This window comes from Bufo bufo, chromosome 1 (assembly GCF_905171765.1).
Source record: "Bufo bufo chromosome 1, aBufBuf1.1, whole genome shotgun sequence".
NCBI classification, from domain to species: Eukaryota; Metazoa; Chordata; class Amphibia; order Anura; family Bufonidae; genus Bufo; species Bufo bufo.
In genome coordinates this window covers 695834275-695854998 of record NC_053389.1, presented here as the reverse complement: position 1 = coordinate 695854998, position 20724 = coordinate 695834275, and the positions used below count along the sequence as shown (strand labels likewise).

General features: G+C 46.0%; 2 long non-coding RNA genes across 2 annotated transcripts in view; one reads left to right on the top strand and one right to left on the bottom strand.

Moving 5' to 3' along the window:
• LOC120985959 overlaps nt 1-19683 on the bottom strand; it is a 1109413-nt gene extending 1089730 nt beyond the window's left edge. Inside the window, exon 1 of the long non-coding RNA XR_005775612.1 lies at nt 19652-19683. This is a non-coding gene — a long non-coding RNA (uncharacterized LOC120985959). The remainder of the gene's footprint in view (nt 1-19651) is intronic.
• The window catches only part of LOC120985958, a 154232-nt gene that overhangs the window by 119090 nt on the left and 14418 nt on the right, over nt 1-20724 (top strand). The window lies entirely within an intron of this gene.

The following is a 20724-nucleotide window of genomic DNA, read 5'->3' as shown; positions in this document are numbered from 1 at the left end:
GTCTCTTATTACTGAAGTGCAAGATGAGGGTTGTAGTACATCCAACAATTCACAGTGCAGATCTTCCCAGTTGGTTCTGTATGAGTATAGGCGAGGTTTGAGAACGTGGTACTCCGTCTCTCCTTCTTTATAGAATCTGAGGCTAGAGATAACACTTTCAAAATGATAGTTGTAGTTCAGTACTGCAGCGTGCAGGTTTAAGATATGACTGGCCAGGTTGTGTCTTAGGGTGGATTTACACGGCCTGATTTTCGAAACACTCGTTCATCCGGTTATCCTGTTGTTCGTGCAGACACCACTAATCATCGTTTCTGGGCAGCAGATCATGCTGTCTAAACAGAGATCTTTTGCCCAGAAACAAGGATTTTGTTTTGGGATGAGTTATTGCAATAGCGATCCCTTGTCCTCATACTGTGAAGGAGATCGCTGCATGTACAGTAAATGCAGGGGTCTCCTTCACTGAACGAGCAGCTGATTGTAGGAACGCTTCCTTCTCGACAATCGGCTGTTACATTGTGCGGTGTAAACCCGCCTTAAAGGGGGTCTACAGTTTGTTTTAACTGATGATCTATCCTCTGGATAGATCATCAGCTTCTGATCAGCGGGGGTCCGACACCCGGGACCCCCGCCGATCAGTTGTTTGAGAAGGCAGCGGCGCTCCAGCAGCGCCGCGGCCTTCTCACTGTTTACCGCAGGCCCACTGACTTCACGACTTGTATCAACTTGCCTGGGCGGGGCTAAGCTCCGATATTAAAATATATGTTAAAATATGCAAGAATTAGCTATTTGTGCTGCTAACATATTGGATATAACAGCACAGAACGTCTCATTCTCATATTACAATCCACCCACTTAAGGGAGTTTTCTAGTATTATATCGTTAGTTGACCTGCTAACTTCATTCTCTGGGTCAGTACCATTACAACGATCCAACATCAATTTTAATACTGAAAAAAAAAATGAAAACTTTGGAAAAAATTTATTTTTCCCTTTCATCTCCATATTCTGACCCCCATAACTTTTTTATAGTTATGTCTACAGAGCTGTGTTGGGACTCATTTTTTGCTGGGCGATTTGTAGTTTTTATTGATACCACTTTGGGTGTATTTTTTCAATTTTTTGGGGAGGTAAATCTATGCACGGAGAAGCTGTTGAAGCCCTGGGAACGCACGCTCCCTGGAAAGCCGCTTCAGATGCTGTGGTCACAATGAAGACCACGCAGTTGCATTGGGCTCCCATCTATCAGATGTAACTTTGAAGCCCCAGACCGTACCTGGTTAAAATTGACCATGGCATTCAGGTGGTTAAATATCTGCGATTGGCATCTGCTGATTGCAGTGTCTGATGTTTAAAACAACAGAAACCTGACAACTATGGCACCTGCTGTGCTTGCAATAAGGCAACACTTTTAAAGACCATATTTCCACCTTACATGTACAGTGGTGATCTGGAAATGGTTAAAGGGAATCTGTCACCAGCTGTGGTTCACTTGATTAAAACACAGTTTTTCTTTTGTTGTCCAAGGTCTTTTCTGTGGTCAGACCCTTAATCAAAGCTGCCAGGGAGAGGCTGGCCTTAGGAGTGGAGCTTGGGTGCAACAAGAGCCATGATGACGCCCTCATTGCACCAAAGGCCTAATTTACATATTAAGAAAAAGTATCTTAACGGAACGGAGCCACAGATCAACGAAAGAAAAACAGCGTTTCGATCAGGTGAATCACAGCTATGTGTCTGTGCAAACAACTTGACAGGGAGGTCGCTGACAGATTCTCTTTAGAGGGGTTGTGTCACTTCAGCAAGTGGCATTTATTATGTAGAGAAAGTTAATACAAGCCATGTACTAATGTGTTGTGATTGTCCATATTGCTTCCTTCTGGCTTGATTCCCTTTTCCCATCACATTCTACACTGTTTCCCTGGTTACGACCATCCTGCAGTCCGGCCTCTCTGGTGGCCAGGACAGTCGGAGCCAGGGTGGTCGTAACCATGGAAACGAGCAATGTATAAAAAATGGAATCCAGCCAGTGACGGAGGCAATATGGACAATCAAAATACATTAGTAATTGGTTTGTATTAACTTTCGCTACATAATAATTGCTATTCAGTGTCGGATTGGGGTGCCTAGGGCCCACCATTAAAAAAAAAAATTTCCCTGCATATATCTGTTAGTAAATGACCCCCTAAGTGTCGCTTTGGGTTCTATTCTCTGTTAACACTTTGCACTTGTCAGACTTCCTTACAGTTGTAGAGAACATACTGTACAAAGTCAAACACGTGTGCGACCATTGCAGAATGCACCATTCACTATGCAAAGGACTTAACTTGAAAAGTCCTTGAAAACACTGCCTCAGTTCCACAGAATATCTTGATGGATCTGCCCTTTGCTCTTGCTTTGCTGTTCTCTTACATGTCCTCTGTGATAGCCAATAGTTAGTGCAGCTGTTCTAAGTGGACCTCTCACATTCTTCACCTTAAGGATTTGATATTTGCTTTGCCCAACATGACAGCTGAAACTCATCTGGCGTCGGGTGAAAGATCAAGAGGAGGGAGTTGAAAAAATCCCTCAATGAGTGATAATAACCATAGCAGCCTGTTAATGCTTGTAATAAAATGCATTAAATTACTTTAACCTATATCAGTATCTCGGGTTAATGTACTGTACTATCCTTCTTGTACCTTAAAGAGTCACCTCTCCTAACATGTCTGTTTTAGACATGCATCCTCCATGTAATAACAATTCTGGAGCATTTATTCTTAAGATTGTGTGTTGTGCCATTCTTCTATTATTCCTACAAGAAGTTTATGAATGCATGGATAGCAGTATGCAATAAACATCCAGCTGGGTGTGACCAGTGTGGGTGAGTGTTTCCCTGCATGGTCTGACATTGGCAGCACTGATTAGATACTGCCAGTCTGTGCCAGATGAACCTTTACCACGGACTCCTGGCAATTCATTCATAAACGGCTAGCAGGAATAATAGAGGAACAGCACAACGTGGATTAAGAAGACTAAATGCTCCAGAATTGTTATTACATGTGAAATGCAAGTAGGTACCATAACAGACATGTCAGGAGAGGAGACTGGTCCTATTCAGGGTATGCTGACACAGAAAGTTTTGCAACTGATTTTGAGGCAGGAAAAAAGTCAGGAGCTGAATCTGCCTCAAAATCAGCTGTTTTTGGAAGCTGATTTTGGAGACAGATTTTTGTATTAGTTTTTGGAGCTGATTGGAAGTTTTTTTTCTGCGTTCCAGAAACAGAGTTATGATACTTTTTATTATTATGTAACTTAGGTCTTTGGTACAATGAGGCCATCACCATTGTTTTTTTTGTTTTGTTTTTGCACCCAAGCTCCACTCCTTTCTGTGACCAGCCCTTCCCTCACTGCTTTGATTGACAGGGCCAGGCAGTGGCAAGGCAGTGAGGGAGGGTCTGATCACAGAAAGGAGTGGAGCTTGCGTGCAAAAAAATGGCCTCATTAGCATATTAAGAAAAAGTATCATAACTCGTGAAAACAGTGTTTTAATCAGGTGAACCACAGCTTTGTGTCTATGCCAAACAGTTTTATAGGGAGGTTGCTGGTGACAGATTCAGGGTAATATATCCCACCTCCCTGATAGGTGCCATTGTCATGAGATATAACTGTATTGTATTTCCTGCTCCATAAGATGCATGTTTTTTCCCACCAAAAGTGGAAGTAAAATAGCAGTGGATCTTATGAAGCGAACACTAATCAGCACTTTCATTATAGAAGCACTCACTAGCACAAAGTAGGACAGGGAGCGGTGAATACAGTGTTTCCTGTGCTGGCTGTATTCACTGTTCCCTGGTCTTCTGCCAGCGCTGTGCTGTGACCTGATGTGAAACAGCGTAAGTGAGCACTGATGCTGTGTGATGTCAGCTCACAGCACAGCGAGTGGTGCCGGCAGAAGATGATAGGGAAGCTTTGAGCGCAGGAGGAGTGTGCTGGATCTGTAGCAGGAGAGTTAAGTTCATTTATTTATGTCTCATCTGGAGGACTGATAGGTGTCTGATCTGAGGTCTGACGAGGATCTGATCTGCAGTCTGATGAGAATTAGGAGTCTGATATGAGGGTCTGACAGGGATCTGATCTGTGGTCTGATGAGGAATGGGAATCTGATCTGAGGTCTGATGATCAATGGGGGTCTGATCTAAGTTCTGATGGGGGTCTGATCTGAGGTCTAATGAAGAATGGTGTTCTCATCTTTTGTCTGATGGGGATCAGATGTGAGGTCTAAGGAGTAATGGTTGCCTGATCTGATGTCTGATGTGGGTCTGATCTCAGGTCTCATGAGTAATGGGGATCTAATTTGAGGTCTGATGAATATTTGGGGTCTGATCTGAGGTCTGATGAATTTTTTTCACTTATTTTCCTTCTCTAAACCTGGATGAGTCTTATGATGTGGGAAATATGGAATATACTGTAGATGGACTAATTATTTTTTAAGTTGTTGAAGGGTCATCAGAGCTGCAGTACATTACTCAGCAATCTACCATATGGTAACTTGTCATCAGCAACAGGATTAAAGTAGCACTCAATGTTTTATGGAGCTGTTTATTCTCCCGTGTTAAAAGGAACTTTCTGCAATGTAAAGTGTCAGTTCATTCTTTGCTCCAGATTTCGAAAGGCCCCTTGCACCATCTACTTACTGAAATGTAACTGTACACTTCTGCCTACTCATACTTCCTTGTCAGTTCTGATCTTCATTTTCAGCAATGTTTCCAATGACCTTCAACCCGTGCTATAAGTAATTATGGTTAGGAGCAGCCTTCAGCCTTTACAGGTGCTGCACTGCATCCACAAGAAGAACTCCTTGGGGGTCAGGATAAGATTCCTATGAAGTTATGAACTTTCCTTTCCAAATTTATTAGGCCCAGTAAATCTGTCATTCCCTGGTGACCTTACTGCGATTTACAATTTATTTGTGTAAGGCTGCTGGTCTCATAGGTCTTTTAATTAATTAGGGAAATTATTATATATGATAAAGCTCCTGATAATTATCATAGCAGAATTCATATTTATCAAACAGCAGAACTTTGGAAGCTACTGCTGACATCATCTATGACACTGAAGAATATTGTCCTTTGCTGTGTGTGTGTGCAGTTATTTTTGTTTAAAGCGTATAGGGGCGTATTACAGTAAAAAAATAAAAATATATACTCACTGCACTGTTGCAGTTATTTCTGGTGAAAGCATATAGGAGCGCAGTTCAGTACAACAAGAAAAATATGTTCTCAGTTCATTTCTGCAGTTATTTCTGTTGAAAGCGTATAGGGGCATATTTCAGTACAACAAGAAAAATATATACACACTGCACTGTTGCAGTTATTTCTGGTGAAAGCGTATAGTGGCCTATTTCAGTACAACAAGAAAAATATATGCGCATTTCACTTCTAGAGTTTTTTCTGTTGAAAGCGTATAGGGGCGTATTACAGTAAAAAAAAGAAAATATATACACACTGCACTGTTGCAGTTATTTCTGGTGAAAGCGTATAGGAGCGCAGTTCAGTACAACAAGAAAAATATATTCTCAGTTCACTTCTGCAGTTATTTCTGTTGAAAGCGTATAGGGGCGTATTTCAGTACAACAAGAAAAATATGTACGTACTGCATTGTTGCAGTTATTTCTGTTTAAAGCTTATTGGGGTGTATTTAATAAAAAATAAATAAATATATATGCACTGCACTGGTGCAGTTATTTCTGGTGAAAGCGTATAGTGGCCTATTTCAGTACAACAAGAAAAATATATACGCATTTCACTTCTAGAGTTTTTTCTGTTGAAAGCGTATAGGGGCGTATTACAGTAAAAAAATAAAAGTATATACGCACTGCACTGTTGCAGTAATTTCTGGTGAAAGAGTATAGGGGCGTAGTTCAGTACAACAAGAAAAATATATACACATTTCACTTCTGCAGTTATTTCTGGTGAAAGCAAATTGGAGCGTATTTCAGTACTTAAAAAAAAATATATATGCACTTCACTCTTTTAGTTCTTTCTGGTCAAAGCGTATAGGGTCGTATTTCAGTACAACAAGAAAAATATATTCTCAGTGCATTTCTGCAGTTAATTATAGTGAAAGCGTTTAGTGGACTATTTTAGTACTAAAAGAAAAATATATTAGTTGCTTTTAGGGGTGTTTTAATTTCCATTTAATTTGTGTAGTTCAGCTACAAGTATGTCAGGCAGAGAAGTGCCAGGCCATGTATAGAGGAGTGTCAGAGGCTTGAATGTTTCGGGCACAAGCATAGGTCGCAGCAGACTAAGGGGGCATGGCAGCAGGAATCGCAGCAAGAGGCCTGAGCTCCTGGTGTCATCTAGCGGTCGTGTCTTGACCAGTAACCTAGCGGTTCTTGATTGGTTAACTCGATCATCCACGTCATCCCAAGTGACATCCGACACCCCCAGCCAACAGTCGGTGGGTTTGTCAGACACAGCCCTTAGTTGGCATGGCCCAGGAGCAGGCCCTGTGCCCTCACCTGTCCTCAACCTTCCTCTGTCCTTTGCTGTTCCCTCAGCCACAGAAGTATTGTATGCTGTGGGATCAGCTCCACTATACAGCGAGGACGAGCTGCTAGAGGACAGTCAGCAGCTACTGCCCATCCAAGATCTGGAGGAGACATCCGCCGCTTCCTCAGCTAGGCGGGCAAGTAGTGATGAGGAGAGTGGCGCAGGGGCCAAGACACCGTTGAGGAGGACATCAGTGACGTGCAGACACTACTTGATGATGATGAAGCCGATCGCACTTGGGAGCCGGGTGCAGAAGGGGTTTCATCATCATCAGGAGAAAAGGGTGGCAGCTTGCCTGTGAGGCAGCCAGCTGAGTGATAGCATGGCTGGGAGTCATGAGGGTGGCAGCAGTTGCAGGTCAGGAGCCAAACGTGCCTGGAATAGACCATCTGCTTCGCAGCAACCTACCTGCCCGGGAAGTAGTGGTGCAGGGATTCACGGAGGCAACGGTGGTAGCAGTCAGTCAGTGCGGACTATTGGGGGGAAAATCACCTACTCGGCAGAGGAGGTTAACGTGGCCACATATAGAATATGTGGGCAGAAGGTGAAGCGTGGCCAGGGTGCACTACGGTGCACTACGGCTCTGTGTCAACATATGCAGCGTCGCCATGCAGTGGCCTGGGAGAACCGTGGCTCCGATGTGGTGGTCCAGCCTGCCGCAGTTACCACTGCATCACCCAGTGGCACTCACCCGGTTTCAGCCAGTCAAGGATCCACCACCTCAGCCGAAAGGAGCTGTCTGTCATTGCCATCCTCTGCTGGTCCAGATGCTACTGCTCCTACTCCTCATCAGTCATTCCATCAGCAATCGATCACCGAAGCGATTGCCAAGAGACAGCAGTATGCCTGCACGCATTCAACGGCGCCGAAGCTGAACGTGCTCCTGTCCAAGTTGTTGGTGCTGCAGTCCCTCCCTTTCCAAGTGGTGGACTCTGCACCTTTCAGAGAACTGATGGCTTGTGCTAAGCCGAGGTGGAGAGTCCCAAGCCGTCATTTCTTTGCCAAAAAGGCAATACCAGCCCTGCACACATATGTCCAACAGAAGGTGGGCCAGTCCTTGAGCCTGTCTGTGTCTGCCAAAGTGCACGACAGCGCCGACGTGTGGAGCTGTAACTATGGTCAAGGACAGTACATGTCCTTTACGGCCCACTGGGTGAATGTGGTTCCTGCACAGCCAGACCAGCAACTTGGCCAGGTCACGCTGCTTCCGCCTCCACGTTGTCACGCCCTTGGTCTTGCGACAATGTCCGCCTCTGCCTCCTCATCCTCCACCGTGCCCTCAGCAACCACTGCAGGGACAAATCACAGTGCCCCTCCAGCAGGGCTCGGCGGTGTCACGCTGTTCTGCACCTGGTTTGCCTTGGCGAACGGAGTCACACAGGGGAGGGACTGCTCTGTGTGATGCATCAAGAAATCGAATCCTGGCTTTCTCCGCGTCAACTGAAAATCGGAACCATGCAGACCGACAACAGGAAGAACATGGTGTCGGTGCTGCTTTAAGGAAGGCTGAGCCATGCTCCCTGCATGGCACACGTGTTCAATCTGGTTGTCAAACGGTTCCTGAAGTCTTCCACCCATCTGCAAGACATCCTAAAAATGGGCAGGAAACTTTGTATGCACGTCAGCCACTCGTACACCGCAAAGCACACCCTCCTTGAGCTGCAGCGGCAGAATGGCATTCCCCAACATAAGTTGATATGCGAAGTTTCCACCCGTTGGAATTCCACCCTCCATATACTGGACTGACTATATGAACAGTATATGAACAGAGAAAGGCCATCAACGATTTCTTGATGATGCAAGCGGATAGGAGTACTCCACTGTGTAACTTTGATGTCAGCCAGTGGCAGCTCATGCGTGACACCTGCCATTTGCTCAGGCCCTTTGAGGAGGCCACGTTATTTGTCAGTCACCAGGATTACAGAATGAACAACGTCATTCCACTGCTTCATGTCCTGGAACAGATGCTGGTAACTATGGCTAGTCAGGGGACAGGAGACGTGGCGCCTTGATCTCATGGCCACATGAGCCCTGTGGGGGCTGAACTGGAAGAGGAGGAGGAGGGGGAGGAGGACATTAGAGCACAGGCAATGTGTAGCCAAATGGGTGGTTTTTCTACTCAGCTGATAGGAGAGAAGGAGCAGGAGCAGTCAGAGGAGCTACAGGGCGATGAGGAAGATGAGAAAAAGTCACTTGCACAAATGGCATGATGCATGCTCACTTGCATGCGTAGTGACAGCCGAATTGTCACATTTCGGCAGGGGGATGACTTCTGGCTCTCCACCTTGTTGGACCCTCGCTACCGGTCCAGAATGGGGGCCTTATTTACACCCACCGAGAGGGAGGACAAACTGAACTACTACAGAAACATCCTATGTAGTCAGTTGGCTGCTGCCTATCTGCGCCATTGTGCATCCTCTCACAGGTCTGACCGGGGTACTTTCTGCTCTCACGTTCCACTGCCATGGCTGCTAGGGAGGGGTGGGGTGGCAGGACTAGTACCAGCTCCATCAGCAGCAGCCTGAGTCTACAGTCGCTGATGAGTAGCTTTCTTCAACTGCATAGTGAAGAAACTACTCACCAGCAGCAGCAGCAGGTAGACCAGGAGCAGGACCTGAACCAGCAGGTGGTGGCATACTTGGATAGCACCCTGCCACCCAACATTGAAGATCCGCTGGACTACTGGGTATCCAAACTGGATTTGTGGCCGCAACTAGCAGAGTTTGCCCTGGAAAAGCTGTCCTGCCCGGCCAGTAGTGTGGCATCAGAGCGGGTTTTTAGTGCGGTGGGGGCCATAGTTACCCCAAGGAGAACTCGCCTGTCCACCCAAAATATGGAGAGACTGACCTTTGTCAAGATGATTCAGGCGTGGATCAACCTGGATTTCCAACCACCAATTCCTGATGCATCAGACTAGATCATCCATGATGCCACACCAACATTTTGATAAAAGAGTCCGGTTTCTTCTGGCTACCTGCCTCAGCTACTACTCTGATGCTTCAACCCGCCTGATGCCACACATCTGATGCCAAGTGCTCCTTATTTCACCCACCTTCGTCAACGGGTACTGGTATTGCCATCCACCACCACACTCTGTTACCGGGTCACTTAGTGGTCTCCTGATGCAACTGCTGGTGCCATCTCCAAACTATGTCACCTTGCCACTCTGTGGTTTCCTGATGCTGCTGCTGCTATTGCCAACTCCACACTATGTCACCTTGGCACTCTGTGATATCCTCCTGATGCTGCTGCTGCTACTGCCATCTACACATTATGTCATCTTGTCACTATGTGGTCTCCTGATGCTGCTGCTGCCATCTCCACACTATGTCACCTTGCCACTCTGTGGTCTCCTGATACTGCTGCTGCTGCTACTGCCATCTCCACACTATGTCACCTTGCCACTCTGAGGCCTCCTGATGCTGCTGACACCTCCAAACTATGTCATCTTGCCACTCTGTGGTCTCCTCATGCTGCTGCCACTCTGTGGTATTCTGCTGCTGCCATCTCCACATTATGTCACCTTGCCACTCTGTGGTCTCCTCATGCTGCTGCCAACTCCACACTATGTCACCTTGCCACTCTTTGGTATCCTCCTGATGCTGTTGCTGCTACTGCCATCTCCACACTATGTCACCTTGCTACTATGTGGTCTCCTGATCTGCTGCTACTGCCATCTCCACACTGTCACTTTGCCACTCTGTGGTATACTCCTGATGCTGCTGCTGCTACTGCCATCTACACATTATGTCATCTTGCCACTATGTGGTCTTCTGATGCTGCTGCTACTGCCATTTCCACCTGACAAACACAAGGTGCAACAGCACACTACAAACCAAAAGTAGAGAACAAAAGTATATTACATTGCAAATACTATGCTAATAACTTAGAGATGCTTAGCAAATACATTTTGTACAAAATCATTTGAGCCCGTCTGGCGAACGCCAAGGCGACCTCTATAAGACGGGTCCTAACACTAAAACTCACCTGTTGGGTGCCATAACTGCGACCATGGATCCAGAGAGTGCAGGTCCCACATGCATGCTGGGCCCCCTTGATTTACATCTGTGTGGAGCCAAAATGGCCTTCATTGAATCCAGGGGCTACAAGTACCAGCATGCATGCTGAGCAGACTATATACTGAATCTGATTAAAATCAGCCTGCGAGGCAGGGGAGGGGCAGGAGGAAGTGCACGACCCAGCATATAGGAGTCAGCCACTACTCCTATATATAACACTAGAAACACAAAAAGGGGGGGTCAGCTCATCCCAATACGCAGGTGCACGTTGCTTGTGGCTGCATATATACATCTGACAAACACAAGGTGCAACAGCACACTACAAACCAAAAGTAGAGTACAAAAGTATTGTCACGGGGTTCCGAAGGTGCACTCGGTCCCCCATTGCCCGCAGAACTGTTGCTTAGCTTTTGGAATGAGGTTCTGTGTTTGACCTCATTCCCAGGGCGGCTTTACTAGCTGGGTGGCTCCCTGCTCCTAGTCTGCCTTGAGCGCCGAGCTGATCACTCGGTGCTCGACTGGTTGGTCTGTCGGTCATGTGACGCTGGCCACGTCACATGACCCTCACTCCCCACTATAAATACAGGCAGCCTGCTGGCTACAGGTTGCCTGTTAATTTCTAGGTTCCTGGCTATTTGTTGGACTACTGAATATTTACCTGATCCTGTTCCCTGACGATCCTCTGCCTGCTCCTCCTGTACTGCGCATACTTCCTGGTTTTGTGAACTCGGCTCCCACCTGACTACTCTCTTAGGACTCCTCTTGTACTTCGCTACTCTCCTGGTATTTGACCCCGGCTTCTCCTGACCATTCTTTCCTTAATCCGTTGTACTGCGTAGCTCTCTTGGTTCTTACCCGGTCCGTTCATGTTCCATATTTTGTCTTGTCTGTCTTCCCTGCACATATCCTAAGTTAGGGACTGCCGTCCAGTTGTCCCCTGTCATCAGGACTCGTGAGGCAAGTAGGCAGGGCCAGGGGAGAGGGTGGAGCGCAGTGGTCACTACCCTTCCCCCTGTGTGTGTGTGGACGTGACCGTTACAGATTAACAGGCCCAATAACCACTGTATCATGAATCCTCTTACTACCCTGACTGACCATGTCTCTAACTTGACACAGAGGGTGCAGGAGCTAGGAGAGAAACTCCGTTCTTGTGAGTTAGGGCAAGGTTCTTCCACTCCTCTGTCCTCCAGACCATATTTTGAACCCCAGATCAAGCTCCCAGAACCCTTTTCTGGAGAACGGAAGAGGTTTCTCTCCTTTAAGGAGAATTGCAAACTCTACTTCCGTTTGCGCCCCGTGTCCTCCGGTCCCGAGAGCCAACGCGTGGGGATTATCATTTCTCTACTACAGGGTGATCCCCAGGACTGGGCATTTTCGTTACCTCCTGGGGCCAGTTGTCTAACTTCTGTGGAGGTTTTTTTTCAGGCCCTGGGTACCCTCTATGACGAACCAGACAGGGCCCTGGTAGCCGAGACAGCTCTTAGGGCACTGGTTCAGGGCCATCTCCCTGCGGAGGAGTATTGCACCCAATTCAGACGGTGGTGTGTCCCCTCAGGATGGAATGAACCAGCCCTGAAGAGTCAGTTTAGGTCTGGTCTATCTGATAATTTAAAAGATCTATTGGTCAATTACCAAATTCCTGAGACCTTAGAGGAGATGACCCTAGTTGTCCGACTTGACAGACGAGTTAGAGAGAGACGACAAGAACGACAGTTCTGTTCTCAGATGGTGGTCCAGCCAGAGGCCTTTTCCAGGGACAACACTGAGGTCTCCACCGAGGAACCCATGCAGGTTGGCATGACCCGGGGTAATCTTCGTCGCAGACGCGGAGAGTGCTTCTACTGTGGAGATCCTGGCCATTGGATCAACAAGTGTCCTAAGAGGGACCTCTCTGACAAGTCTTCTAAGGCAAGACAACCTAAAGACCAGGTACACCCTGATTTTTCTAAAGGTAAGCTTTTGGTACCCATAACAATTTCTCTGGGGGTTAATAAGTGGCCGGGTAAGGCCTTTATTGACTCCGGTTCAGCGGCCAGCTTTATTGACTTTGAGTTTGCTTGTAAATTGGGTATTCCAATGTTTGCTTTACCTACACCTATCCATGTCATGGCTATTGATGCTACTCCCCTGATTGGTGGTACGGTGAGGTCATGTACCTCTGAGATTTCTCTGTCCGTGGGTGTGTGCCACTCTGAGAGATGTTCTCTTCTAGTCCTGGAGAACCTACCGGTTGAGGTGGTACTAGGGTTGCCTTGGCTCCGTTTACATAACCCCACAATTGATTGGTCCAAAGGAGAGTTGGTGAAATGGGGACCTAAGTGTGACTCATGCTTGTCCGTGGTCCAGGCTGGGGTTTCAGTAAGGTCTAATACATTACCCTCTGTTATTAAGGAATATTCTGATGTGTTCTCGTCCCTTACTCCAGAGGTTCTACCCCCCCATAGACCTTATGATTGCGCCATAGAGCTAATTGAGGGTGCCGAATTTCCTAAAGGTCGAATTTATAATCTTTCAGGGCCCGAACGCAAGGCTATGGAAGATTATATTAAGGAGAGCCTTGCTAAAGGGCATATTAGACCTTCAGTCTCTCCTATGAGAGCAGGGTTTTTCTTTGTTAAAAAGAAGGATGGTGGTCTTAGGCCTTGTATTGATTACCGGAGATTAAATAAAATCACTGTCCAAAATAGATACTCTCTCCCATTGATTCCGGATTTATTTAACCAGGTTTTGGGGGCAACCTGGTTTTCCAAGATTGACCTGAAAGGGGCATACAATCTAATCCGAATCAAGGAGAGAGACGAATGGAAGACAGCGTTCAATACTCCGATAGGACACTTTGAATATCAGGTGATGCCTTTTGGACTCAGCAATGCCCCAGCTGTGTTCCAAAACTTAATGAACGATATTCTTAGGGAGTTCTTAGGTAAATTTATTATTGTCTATCTTGACGACATTTTGATATTCTCTCCTGATTTCGAATCTCATGTGTCCCATGTCAAACAAGTATTAGAGGTGTTGAGGGAGAACCAGCTATTCGCTAAGCAAGAGAAATGTGTCTTTGGTGTACAGGAGATACTGTTTCTAGGGCATGTTTTGACTCCTCACGCCTTTAAGATGGATCCTGGTAAGGTTTTAGCAATTAAGGAATGGGTAAGGCCTTCATCCTTAAAGGCTTTACAACGGTTTTTGGGTTTCGCTAATTACTACTGTAAATTTATCATGAATTTTTCTGTAATTGCTAAGCCATTGACCGACCTTACTAAGAAAGGGGCGGATTTGGAGAATTGGTCTACCAAGGCCATTTCTTCATTTGAAACATTAAAAAAGGCATTTAGTAGCGCTCCCATTCTGATCCAGCCTGATCAGGAGAGACCCTTTATTGTGGAGGTGGATGCGTCCGAGGACGGCGCAGGAGCAGTCCTTTCACAGGGTCCTGCTAGCCTCACTAACCTGAGACCGTGTGCCTTCTTCTCTAGGAAATTCTCTCCCACGGAGAGAAACTACGACATAGGGAATAGGGAGCTGTTGGCCATTAAATGGGCATTTGAGGAGTGGAGACATTTTTTGGAGGGGGCAAGGCATCGAGTAACTGATGTCACTGACCATAAAAACCTAATGTTTCTCGAGTCCGCTAAGAGGTTGAATCCCCGACAAGCCCGATGGGCTCTGTTTTTTACCCGTTTTGATTTCTCCATTACGTTCAGGCCGGGAAGTAAAAATGTGAAGGCAGACGCATTATCTCGGAGCTTCCATGCTTTTCAACCCACTGAGACGCCGCCTGAATCCATCCTACCAGCAAACATCTTCTTAGCGGCTCTAACCCAGGATATCTCGGCTCGCATTAAGGCTGAACAACATCTGGCACCGGTATCCACCCCAACAGATAAGTTGTTTGTTCCCGTACAATTTCGTCTCCAGCTGTTGGGTGAGTGTCACGATTCTGCCTTTTGTGGACATCCGGGTATTGAGGGCACTAAGGATCTGGTTTCTAGATCTTATTGGTGGCCCACTCTGACCAGGGATGTCAAGTCCTACGTGTCAGCCTGTGAGGTTTGTGCCAGGTCTAAGACACCTAGGACTCGCCCTGCTGGTAACCTACGACCCCTACCCATTCCCAGTAGACCCTGGTCCCATATCTCGATGGACTTTATAACTGACATACCGCTGGCGGAGGGTAAGACTGTGGTTTGGGTAGTGGTCGATAGGTTTAGCAAGATGGTTCATTTCATTCCCCTGTCTAAACTTCCGAATGCTAAAACCCTGGCATCTATTTTTGTGAGAGAGATTGTTCGTTTACATGGCATCCCGGAAAATATTGTTTCGGACAGGGGTGTGCAGTTTGTGTCCAAATTCTGAAGGGCCTTCTGTCAAAGATGTAAAATTTTGTTGTCTTTTTCTTCCGCCTACCATCCTGAGAGTAATGGGCAGACTGAACGCCTTAATCAATCTGTGGAACAATTCCTGAGGTTGTATGTTGCTGATGACCAGCAATTATGGGTCAAATTCCTTCCGTTGGCTTAATTTGCTCTGAATAACCGTGTCAATTCTTCTGCTGGGGTCTCCCCTTTCTTTTGTAACCATGGTTTTCATCCCCGTTTTCATTCTGGGTCGTCCGTCTCCTCCTCTAACCATGAAGCTGATAAACTCTCCTCCGAACTGTGCACTGTTTGGGCCCGGGTTCAATCGAACCTAGAAAAGGCTGAGAGTTCTCAAAAACTCAAGGCCGATAGGAGACGTTCAAGGGGGGTGAACTTTCAGGTTGGGGATAAAGTATGGTTGTCCTCCAAGAATCTATCTCTCAAGGTAGCTTCTAGAAAATTTGCTCCTCGTTTTATTGGTCCATATAAGATCACGGAGGTGATTAACCCGGTATCATTTAGGTTGGAGCTGCCCGAGTCATTCCACATTCATAATGTGTTCCATAAATCTCTACTTAAAAAATATTTTGAACCGGTAGTACCATTGAAAGCCTTGCCTCCGCCGGTTCTTGTTAATGATGCTGTCGAGTATGTGGTGTCTAAAATAGTGGATGTCAGGAAGGTGCGTAATTCCTTGCAGTACCTGATTCACTGGAAGGGGTATGGACCTGAAGAGAGATCTTGGGTACCTGCCAGGGAGGTTCATGCTCCTAGACTTGTTCGTAAATTTCATTTAGAACACCCTGAAAAGCCATCGCCTGAAGTCTTGGGTCCGGTGGCCCCTCGTAAAAGGGGGGGTACTGTCACGGGGTTCCGAAGGTGCACTCGGTCCCCCATTGCCCGCAGAACTGTTGCTTAGCTTTTGGAATGAGGTTCTGTGTTTGACCTCATTCCCAGGGCGGCTTTACTAGCTGGGTGGCTCCCTGCTCCTAGTCTGTCTTGAGCGCCAAGCTGATCACTCGGTGCTCGACTGTTTGGTCTGTCGGTCATGTGACGCTGGCCACGTCACATGACCCTCACTCCCCACTATAAATACAGGCAGCCTGCTGGCTACAGGTTGCCTGTTAATTTCTAGGTTCCTGGCTATTTGTTGGACTACTGAATATTTACCTGATCCTGTTCCCTGACGATCCTCTGCCTGCTCCTCCTGTACTGCGCATACTTCCTGGTTTTGTGACCTCGGCTCCCACCTGACTACTCTCTTAGGACTCCTCTTGTACTTCGCTACTCTCCTGGTATTTGACCCCGGCTTCTCCTGACCATTCTTTGCTTAATCCGTTGTACTGCGTAGCTCTCTTGGTTCTTACCCGGTCCGTTCATGTTCCGTATTTTGTCTTGTCTGTCTTCCCTGCACATATCCTAAGTTAGGGACTGCCGTCCAGTTGTCCCCTGTCATCAGGACTCGTGAGGCAAGTAGGCAGGGCCAGGGGTGAGGGTGGAGCGCAGTGGTCACTACCCTTCCCCCTGTGTGTGTGTGGACGTGACCGTTACAAGTATATTACATTGCAAATACTATGCTAATAACTTAGAGATGCTTAGCAAATACATTTTGTACAAAATCATTTGAGCCCGTCTGCCGAACGCCAAGGCGACCTCTATAAGACGGGTCCTAACACTAAAACTCACCTGTTGGGTGCCATAACTGCGACCATGGATCTAGAGAGTGCAGGTCCCACATGCATGCTGGGCCCCCTTGATTTACGTCTGTGTGGAGCCAAAATGGCCTTCATTGAATCCAGGGGCTACAAGTGTTAGGACCCGTCTTATAGAGGTCGCCTTGGCGTTCGGCAGACGGGCTCAAATGATTTTGTACAAAATGTATTTGCTAAGCATCTCTAAGTTATTATCATAGTATTTGCAATGTAATCTACTTTTGGTTTGTAGTGTGCTGTTGCACCTTGTGTTTGTCAGATGTATATATGCAGCCACAAGCAACGTGCACCTGCGTATTGGGATGAGCTGACCCCCCCCCCCTTTTTGTGTTTCTAGTGTTATATATAGGAGTAGTGGCTGACTCCTATATGCGGATCCGCAAAAAAAATGGATGACATCTGTATGCCATCCTTTTTTTTGCGGATCCATTGTAACAATGCCTAAAATGGACAAGAATAGTTTGCGGGGCTACGGAACGGAGATACGGATGCGGATAGCACATGGTGTGCTGTCCGCATTTTTTGCGGACCCATTGAAATTAATAGGTCTGCATCCTATTCGCAAAATGGAATGGACACGGAAACAAACAATGTTCGTGTGCATGTAGCCTAAATCACACAAAATGTTTCAATAATTCACCAAAAATCACAAAAAATTATGTTTTTACAAATACTAAACAACATTGTTACATATAAACAAATTAGAGAGAAATGTAATTAATTAGAAAAAAATCTGAACAGGGTAGTTAAGCAAATCAAAGTAAATAGAAGGGACTTTCTTTTTTTTTAGATTCCCATCTATAATCCAAAATGGATTCTACAAGAAGTTGTAGTATGTCTATGTATTGCACGGACAGCCTATTGATTTTATGTATCATCAGAAAATCACCTTTTGTTTAAGGCTACTTTCAAACTAGATCACAGAATTGCAGTGGCCAATATGGGGGAACTGCTCAAACCCCAAACACTGTAGCGTGTTTCTCATTGGGTGAGCAGTCCCACCGCAAGTGAACCACAGAAATATCGTGGCAAATATGGGGGAGCTGCTCAAACCCCAAACACTGTAGCGTGTTTCTCATTGGGGGAGCAGTCCCACCGCATGTGGACCGCAGCAAACGACCATCCTGAGCAATTAATGCGTACAAAGTAGGACGCCAGCGAGGTCCACATGCACCACAAAAGCATCCTACACAGACCAGAGCATTGTGCAGATGAAAATACAATTATATAAATCACTGAAGAAAATGCACCAAACGAATATGCCACTGACTATACTGGCTGGTCATACAAGCAGATAATAAAAGCTGAGACTTTTGCCAATATATTCCTGTCAGGAAAATATCGGAGCCCATCATGCACCACGTCACGGTCACTCAGCATGGCAAGGGGTCCTACCACTACGCTAACTGTGGTGTGAACACGGTCTGAAGGTGATGTAATCCAGCTCACAGCCAAGCTTCCACACAACCGCATAGCAGGACAACTAATGCAATGTGAACAAAGCCAGACTGTAAGCCACACCCATATCAGACCGTGTGATGGAGGTTTCCAGGTGCAAAGGAATGTTCAATTGCCAGATGAAGGCACATTCAATACATATAAAACAAAATCACAGAATTGCAGTGACCAATATGGGGGAACTGCTCAAACCCCAAACACTGTAGCGTGCATGATGGGCTCCGATATTTTCCTGACAGGAATATATTGGCAAAAGTCTCAGCTTTTATTATCTGCTTGTATGACCAGCTAGCATAGTCAGTGGCATATCCGTTTGGTGCATTTTCTTCAGTGATTTATATAATTGTATTTTCATCCGCACAATGCTCTGGTCTGTGTGTAGGATGCTTTTGTGGTGCATGTGGACCTCGCTGGCGTCCTCCTTTGTACGCATTAATTGCTCGGGATGGTCGTTTGCTGCGGTCCACATGCGGTGGGACTGCTCGCCCAATGAGAAACACGCTACAGTGTTTGGGGTTTGAGCAGTTCCCCCATATTGGCCACTGCAATTCTGTGATTTTGTTTTATATGTATTGAATGTGCCTTCATCTGGCAATTGAACATTCCTTTGCACCTGGAAACCTCCATCACACGGTCTGATATGGGTGTGGCTTACAGTCTGGCTTTGTTCACATTGCATTAGCTGTCCTGCTAGGCGGTTGTGTGGAAGCTTGGCTGTGAGCTGGATTACATCACCTTCAGACCGTGTTCACACCACAGTTAGCGTAGTGGTAGGACCCCTTGCCATGCTGAGTGACCGTGACGTGGTGCATGATGGGCTCCGATATTTTCCTGACAGGAATATATTGGCAAAAGTCTCAGCTTTTATTATCTGCTTGTATGACCAGCTAGTATAGTCAGTGGCATATCCGTTTGGTGCATTTTCTTCAATGATTTATACTTTCAAACTAGCCTTTCTCTTTTCAGGTATTGAGATCCGTCATATGGTCTAAATACCAGAAAAAAACGCTTCCGTTTTGTCCCCATTCATTGTCAATGGGGACAAAACGTAACTGAACAGAGTGGAATGCTCCAAAATACATTCCGTTCCGTTTGGTTGCGTTCTTATACCGGAGAGCAAACCGCAGCATGGTCTGTACAGATCACTTTACTGCAGTTATCTCCTTACCATTACAAGATTCGAATGACAGATATCACCTATATGTAGACAACACAGGATCCACCATTCACAATAGGGGATATTACAGATTATCTCCTCCCTTCTGACCTCTACACAGGTCACAGAGCATGCCTAGAAAACTCTTCCATAGAAGTGAATGAGGTCCCCTCCTGACCATTGTGTCTATGGACCATGGTGCCTGCTGTAAAGCATATTTCTAAATGCTATTAAGAAGAATAAAATAAAGACAGATTATAAACAAAGGATGTGTGCTGCTCTCTTGTTTTAATTGGCAGAACATTCTCTATAAGGGCTTATGCACAGGAATGTAGGAGCCAGGGGCCCATGCCCATATTGCGGCCTGCAAACATCACTTGAATGGGTCCACAAACTGGGAGATGCTGTGCATGTACTACTTTTTTGTTCTGCGGACCGTCGGATGTGGAACGCAAGTGAATGGGTCCATGTCTGCAGACGTCAGGCACTCAATCGGTGCCTGTGCATTGTGGACCACAATTTACGGTCCGCAGCACGGACATGGCCGGCATACGGTTGTGTGCGTGAACCCTAGGGCTTGGCCATTATTAGTTGCTTTTTAATCACGGCATTTCAAAAGCCATAACTTTTTAATAGTTCTGTGGACATATTTTACTAGGGTCAAGTTGTATTTTTTAATGGCACCATTTTGGGGTGAATCTTAACTTTTTTTATTTTACTGTCAATGGAACTGCGTGGGGCTCATTTTTTGGTGAGAAGAGCTACAGTTTTCATTGATACCATTTGGGATACATGGCACCTTTTGATCATTTTGTATTGACATTTTTTTTATGGTGAGGCGAGGTGATCAAAAATTTACAGTTCTGGCATTGGGGTTTTGTTTTACACCACAGGAGTTAAATAATGTATTATTTGAATATGAGCGCTTGTACTATATATTGTAATACATCCGTATTACAGTGCATAGTCATTCTGACAACCAAACTATTGCATCTAACCAGAGGCAGGATGTCATAGCGACCAGGAAATGGCAGGCCTGGGACCCTTCATAAGGCCCCTAGCTGCCATGCTAAAGGAAATGTGTCACCAAAAATGTTTTCTGCCAGTTAAAACCAGATAGTAACACATGTCCCTTTTTTCTAATCTGTTTTTATTTTCTGATTGTAGATTTTAGAATTTTATTTCCTTAACACGATTATGGGGGCGGCCATCTTGCCTGAGCTGTTCTTATCAGCATCTATAAAGCATTAAGAAAATAGCTTTATAGCAGCCCCATGGTCCATAGACACAATGGTCAGGAGGGGACTTCATTGACTTCTATGGGAGAGTTTTCTAGGCATACTCAGTGACCTGTGCAGAGGTCATTGTACAAGGAAAGTATAGATAAACTGTGACATTCACTTATTGTGAATGATGGATCCGGACTTATCTGCCATTCTAATCCTACCTGTAGTGATATCACCTCTGTATATATATATAAGCAGATAACTGC